Source organism: Pelophylax lessonae, assembly GCF_965119305.1.
Source record: "Pelophylax lessonae genome assembly, chromosome: 2".
NCBI lineage: Eukaryota > Metazoa > Chordata > Amphibia > Anura > Ranidae > Pelophylax > Pelophylax lessonae.
In genome coordinates this window covers 313,426,386-313,433,823 of record NC_138769.1, presented here as the reverse complement: position 1 = coordinate 313,433,823, position 7,438 = coordinate 313,426,386, and positions in this window count along the sequence as shown.

Below are 7,438 nucleotides of genomic sequence, written 5' to 3'. Positions count from 1 at the left end.
AGATTCTAAATTAAATTATGAACATGGGGACTCTGCTGGCATCTGACAGGAACAACCCAGGAGAGACCCCTTGACTGGCCCATAGAGACACTGATTGTTCAGGCCTTGACTGAGCAAAAAGCTTTGTCTACCATCTCTGTTGCACCTAGAGTGCATATTGTTTACTATTGCTCATTATTGATTGACTATTTTTTTTGCTCTTTTTCAGTGGGATCACTCCATCACAACCACAAAGAAATGGTGGAAAGAGTATCCGGCTCACCTATACAGGAAACATCAGAAATGACAAAGTCAATCTTTCTAAACAGTAGAAAAACTCAAACATCCAGGCAATAGAGGGAGATATACTGATTGACTGGTGCTGGATAGAGGGACCTAAGAACGATGTGCTGGCTGAAGTAAAAAGTCAAAAATTACCTTGGGAAGGAAGCTCTGGGCCTCAACACCACCTTGTCCAAGACCATAAAGGGTTCTTTACAGAATAAGGCTATTAGCTCACTTAAGCCTCGTACACACGAATTTCCCGCCGACCGGTCGTCTGTCTTTTGTCCAGAGTGGTGTCTGTTGGTTGGAATGTGCTCTAGACTGCACACAAATTTTCCCGTACGACAGAATTCTACTTCAGAAGTGATGTCATGTGTTGGATTGCTTTCTATGTGTTCTTTCATCTCTGAGCATGCCTAGTCTTGCTCATAAGATTTTTCCCCATCGAAATCTGTACTAATAAGACGAAAATCGGACGTGTTTTGATGGTCAACAAAAATGATATAGCCTGCACACCAGGATTTTTTCAGCCGAAAAGTCGGAGTCGGTTGTCGGAAGCACCATACTAACAAGCCGGAAATCGGCAGATCGGTCGTCAGACGAAAATTCCCAGCCGAATTTCTTCTCGTGTGTACGGGGCTTTATCCTCCAAAGGTGACGACAAGAAACACCACCTTATGAGTCAGGCTCCGTTCACACCAATGCATTTTTTTCATGCTTTTTGCTGAAATGCAAGACATTTCAACATGGGTTGCTATGGAACACGTTTACATCAATGCATTTTTGAAAAGAGTCAGGGACTTTTTTTTTAATGCAAAATGGTGCTTTTTTTGGTTTAATAGACTTCCATGGAGAAGCTGCAGAAAAGTATGTAGTGCGTTTTTACCGCGTTTTTAAATCTGCCCAACAACAAATTTTCCATAAAAGAAAAGCACGCAAATTGTGGCAAAAAAAGTGGAAGCACAGCAAAAAGCACTACAGAAACGCTCAAAAAAGTGCAGGTGTGAATCGAGCTTAAGAGTGAAAAAGGGAATATACCTTATAGGTTCAAGGAGCAGTTTTTAAAGTGCTTACCAGGAAGCCACACTGCCCAAAGGTCTTGAGCAAAGAATCGGCGGCTAGCGGCCTTTCAAACAGAACAGCAAGAGCAGAGACCCCTCTCTTAGGCTCTGTTCACATATATGCAGTTCCGGCTTTGGTGCAGAGCCTGGTATGGTTTCCATTCAACAGTTCAGGTGCAAATTCGACTCGCACCTGGACTGAATTGAAAACCACACAGGTCCTTTTTAAAATATGGAAATAAAACAAAACAATATCTGCGCTCAGAACAAAATATCATTAACTCTAAAGCACAAAGGCAGCCAGCACAAAAATGGCAAGATTATGCACCAACGTAGCATGGAAAAATATAGAGGCAGCGACAATGTGGATGTATACATAGAGTATAACAAAAGACAGTGAAGATTCAAAGTCCAATAAATTTAATAGCGAAAGGGATGAAATTCTTCCAAAACTCATGGAAAGATTGAATTTAACCACATAACATTGAAATAGAATGGACTGTTACCAAACAAAATTGACCCGTTACGGATGTAGAGATCAAAAGCAGCAGGTTCTGAGCATATAAGGATTCCAAAGGTGGCTGTGATATATCCAATGAATTCCAATAGCAGGAAATCATTCACCCCCCAGTACCCACACAGGTAAATCCCTAGGGATAGACCGATATGGTTTTTCCAGGCCGACACCAATATTTTGGTCACAACGTATCGGTATCGGCTGATATGGGCCGATATTTTGTACATTTAAAGTTTTGAAAAATAAAGACAATTTTTGACACAAATCTGGTACTGATCATGTTAATTTTCTAGTTCCAAGGCCGATACCGATATATCGGGGAAAGTGCATATCGGCCTTGCCAATAATCGGTCTATCTTTACAAATCACATCAGGAAAAGACAAGCTGGAATAGTGTAGTATTTCTAACCAGTGGAAATGTATTAAAAGTATTGCACTTACAAGCAAATAAAGGTTAAAAGCATATAGCATCCAAATTTCAAAAAAATGCGGTTGGTGCTTACATCATAAGTCCTGGTCCTGCCTTACGCGTTTTGTCACTCTGACATTTGTATGATGTAAGCATGCTGACAACCGCGTTTTTTTTAAATTTGGATGCTTTATGCTTTTAACCTTTATTTGCTTGTAAGTGCAATACTTTTAATACATTTCCACTGGTTAGAAATACTACACTATTCCAGCTGTTTTCCTGATGTGATTTGCCTGTGGGTACTGGGAGGTGAATGATTTCCTGCCATCGTTTTCCATTGGAACTCATTGGATATATCACAGCCACCTTTGGAATCCTTACATGCACAGAACCTGCTGATTTTGACCTCTCCATCCGTAAGGGTCAATTTTGTTTGGTAAGAGTCCATCTTATTTCCACGTGGTGTGCTTTAATTCAATCTTTCCACGGGTTTTGGAAGAATTTCATCCCTTTCACTATGGACTTTATTGGACTATGAATCTTCACTGTCTTTTGTTATAATCTATGTATACATCCACATTGGCGCTGCCTCTCTATTTTTCCCTTTTTTAATATGCACAGACACCTGCCTGCATATATGTGAACTGGCTCCATTGAAAGCCGGTCCGGTTCACATTTTATGCAAATCGGATGCAGTTCAAAAATGCATCCAATTAGCAATTATGTGAGCCGAGCCTTAATCGTACTGAGTGCCAAATGCTGGTTCATGCCCAACTGTAAAAACACCAAGGATTTATTGCACAGAGAACTTTTCTGGGTTGAAGGTTTTGTATCTTTTACAAAGCAAAATCTGGCTTCCACGTATAGTTATAGATCCTGTGGGAAGACTCCCTTGCTTTTAGCAGCATAGGAATATTCCCCTGTATATATGTCTACGGTGGTTTATAACTCGTTTATGGCACGGCTAATATATATCTCTTAAATTTACAGTTTATGTATATTTATATCGGCACAAGATTTTAAAAAATACTAGTTTTCGTTTTCGGATCACAGTGTATTTAGCATTAGTGGCATTTACAAAGTTAACTTTATTCTCCGCCATATTCCTGGAGTCTTTATTATTTGCCGATTAGTTAGCTGTTTAATCGCTGACGCTTACTGTTGCCTGGTAACCACTGTATACAAATAGGGGACAACAGGAAGTGATGCTACGCTGCAGAGGACATCGGATGACGAAACGCGTACATCGCTGTTGCATCACTTCCGGTTCCGATATACTGGTGGAACGCAGTGCGTTCCGGGGCGCTATTTCCTCGTTTGATATTCCTTGTCACATTGTGAGTACCCAGCTTTTTACCTATTAATAAAACAGTCTTACGTTATCACACTATCGAGACCTTTCTTTTGCCCTGTATATTCTACTGCTGAGTGGCCGGCCTTTATCCACGAATTCGTACATACCACCATCCCTATTGGAGAGGACTTTAAGGATCCTGTTTTTCTTCGGTGACACCCGGGACCCCCAGGGACGGCCTCCAATACCTCCCCGACCCACTAAGAAGTTAGGAGCGAAGGGAAGGAGCTCAATCCACAGCTTAATACCCGCCCTATACTCCTGTGTGGGGTGGGTACTTCTGGTTAGTAGGTTATTTACTAGTGGGATCCCCCTGCACTTCGCCAGTTGCCCACCAGGGGGTCACCTGAATTCTTTTTCATCCATGCACAGAATCCTTTTTCTGGATCTTTCTTTTGTATTCGGACTATTTCTTATCACTCATACTGGTTATTAGGACTTTATTAATTTTTTAACCAGTCACTATATTATTTATTGCTTTTTTTGCACATTATTGCACCTTTTGCACTTTATTCACGGATTTATCATTATTATTGGCCATTAGGACTATATATATATATATATTTTTTTTCAGCTAGCTATCATATATTATTTATACTATATTTTTTTCCGCTAGCTACTATATACTATTTATCGTTTTGCACAATACTGCATTTATTGCGATTTTTCCCAGTACAATTGTTTTCTCTTTCCTGCACATCATTTAGCACTATTTGTCACTTGGCACTTTACATTGCTTATATTATTTAACCGTTTCACATATATCACTGGATTGCACTTTTTGATCACTGGGATATATTATCCATTTTTGTACATGTTGATTTTATAATTTTATTGCTGTTTTTACATGTGGGTTTATTTATTTAATTGTGCATACTGACACTTGCACAGACACGTTCATTTATATCCACATATATCACGTTGTGATTTATATTACAATATTCCATATAGGCAGCGCCAAATACCTATATTTCTAACCTCTTTGTTATACAGTCATCTGATTGTAGCTTAGGGTAGGCTGCAGCCTAAATTATTTTTGATATATCCGTTAGATATCCATAGCGTGGAACTCACTTCTCACCATTTTTACATACCCCTTTTGGGGCATGGCCAATTCTACTGCCATGGATATCTTCGGGTACCTAGACAACAGAAAGATCAATATGGAAGATATCTTTAATCAAGAAAGAGTTAGCAATAGGCAGGAGATGGATGGCCTTTTTAAACAGCTTAAACATGCTTTGGAGAAGCAGCTCAGAGTCTGGTGGGATATATCAACATTAGAAATGTATATCAAAGATAAAATTACACCCAGACGTCTTAGATGGGATATTAATCCTAATGATGGCCTAGAGCAGTGGTCCTCAACCCTGGCCTACAGGGCCCACTAACAGGCCAGATTTTAGGTATTACCTTGGGGAGATGCAGACTAGAGTACTGCAATCATTGAGCAGCAAATGATATCACCTGGGATGTATTTCAGTTATCTTGAAAATCTGGCCTGGTAGTGGGCCCTGTAGGCCAGGGTTGAGGACCACTGGCCTAGAGGATAGAGTTCTCGCAGAAGAATGGTATATATTTTTTAATAGGTGTGAAACAGATCTTCTCACACTTATTATTAAAAGAAGAAAGACCAAATTGCGGAACATAGAATCTCAAATTACGGATCTATAAACAACATTAATCCCATTTACACTTCTCAAAGAGTATAAAGATAAGGAGAAGGAACTCCAAGCTTACATTACAAAATACGATTCGGCCATACAACAAAAGAAACAAACTATAAGAACCAAAAGGTTTACAAATGGCAAGCAACAGTGGAAGAGATGGAGATCCCAGCCACTGCAAATGCCTTTGATTCCAGAGACACTTCAGTGGATGAAGAAGAGTATGAGGAGTCTATAGCAACTCCAGTCCCTAGGACCCCACAAGTGTTCACGTTTAGACCCAACAGAGATATAGGGGATAACCAAACATCCACACAAGATAACAGATATGTATTATAAAGAGAAGTACCCAGGCCACAAGGCAGAACAACTACTCCACCCAGGGACCATTTTAATAGGTACAATACACCCACGCAAGAGATTTAATCTCCCTACAAACAACAGGTTTTCCCCTCTAACAAGGATGGATACCTATACACCTATTAGAAATAATAGGGGTAGTAACTATTATAACGGACCCAGGGATTTTTTTTTGAGGGGGACAACAGAGGAGACCCCCTCCCTACAGGCAACAAGGCTGGCACAGACCACAAGGGAGAACAGGATGGAGAGGCCCACAAGGCCAACAGAACAGATGGAACCACGACTATCCCTCAGACAGGAGACCTACCACATACAGAGGAGGAGATTACCAAGGACAATGGAGAGGACCACAACAGGGTGGACATATGGGACCCCAACATCAGAACCAATATTGGGACGAAGGAGACGTACGCGAGGCAAGAGAGGAGGTAGGAAGAAAAAGAAGGCGAGAGTTTTAGGCCAAGGCATTTTTAATCGTACTGACATTGTTTTTAGTGAAGAAGAGCTACAGGTTTTAGATTATGGTCTTAAATTTGCCCCTACCAAGGACATTGATCCCTTTGAAGTTTTTATCGACTTACAAAAATTCTTAAGGAAACTCAACATTAAAAAGTTTTTTGAAATCAAGGGACCCACACCTACCACTCCAGACCCTTCTTTTATCCATTCAGGTCTTAGAAATCACTCCATTTTTAATCCGCAAGTTCCTGGTGGGGAATGTAGTGGAGCTTTCAAGAAAATGGTTGAAGAAGACCTACGGAAAATTAAAATACCACCAAAAAAATACAACAAGATCAAACAAGCTATGAAAGAACTGGAGAAAAGAAAGGGAATAGTCATCCGCCCTGCGGATAAAGGAGGAGGATTGGTCATCATGAATAAAACGGATTACGAAGAAGAAATGGGCAATTTATTAAAAGTTGAAGGTACGTATGAGAAATTGAAGGGTAATCCAACCAAAGCGTATAAGAAAAAACTGAAGGGTTACATTAATAAAGGCAAAGAATTAGGGATATTAGATAAGAAAGAAGCACAATATGTATTACCTGAAGCAACCAAGATCCCAGTGCTCTACTATGTGCCGAAAATACACAAAGACCCCGTAAAACCCCCAGGAAGACCCATTGTGAGTGGGGTGGACTCATTATTCTCCAGACTTGGGGAATATTTAGACGGTTATCTACAACCAGTGGTAAGAATGGGAAAATCCTACTTGAAGGACAGTACAGACCTTATTAGGTCTTTTAAAGGATTACATATCCCAGAGAATTGTATTTTGGCCACAATAGACGCCAATTCCCTATACACAAGTATCAGACAAGCGGATGACCTTAAAGCGGTAGAGAAAGCTCTACATGAGCGCACCCAATTGAAACACGCACAAATTAAGTATATTTTAGAAGGACTAAAACTCACTATGAGCAGTCCTTTTTTCTGGCATAAACGGGATTATTATTTACAAAAGAAAGGGGTTGCAATGGGAGCCGGCTATGCACCCAGCGTGGCTAACCTATTTATGGATCTTTTAGAAGAAGAGGCTATTTATACTCAGAGTAATCCAGAACTAATTTTTTATCAACGCTATATTGATGATATTATCATATTATGGGAGGGTACGGAAGAGTCTTTTAACAATTTCTTTTTAAAACGAAATGATAACCCCTATGGAATAAAATTTACTGGTGATTGGAGCCTGAACCAAGACAACTATTTAGACCTACTCATTTTTAAAGAGGACCAAAGATTAAAGAGTAAAACGTATTTTAAACCAACCGATAGAAATGGTTATATATCTACAAAAAG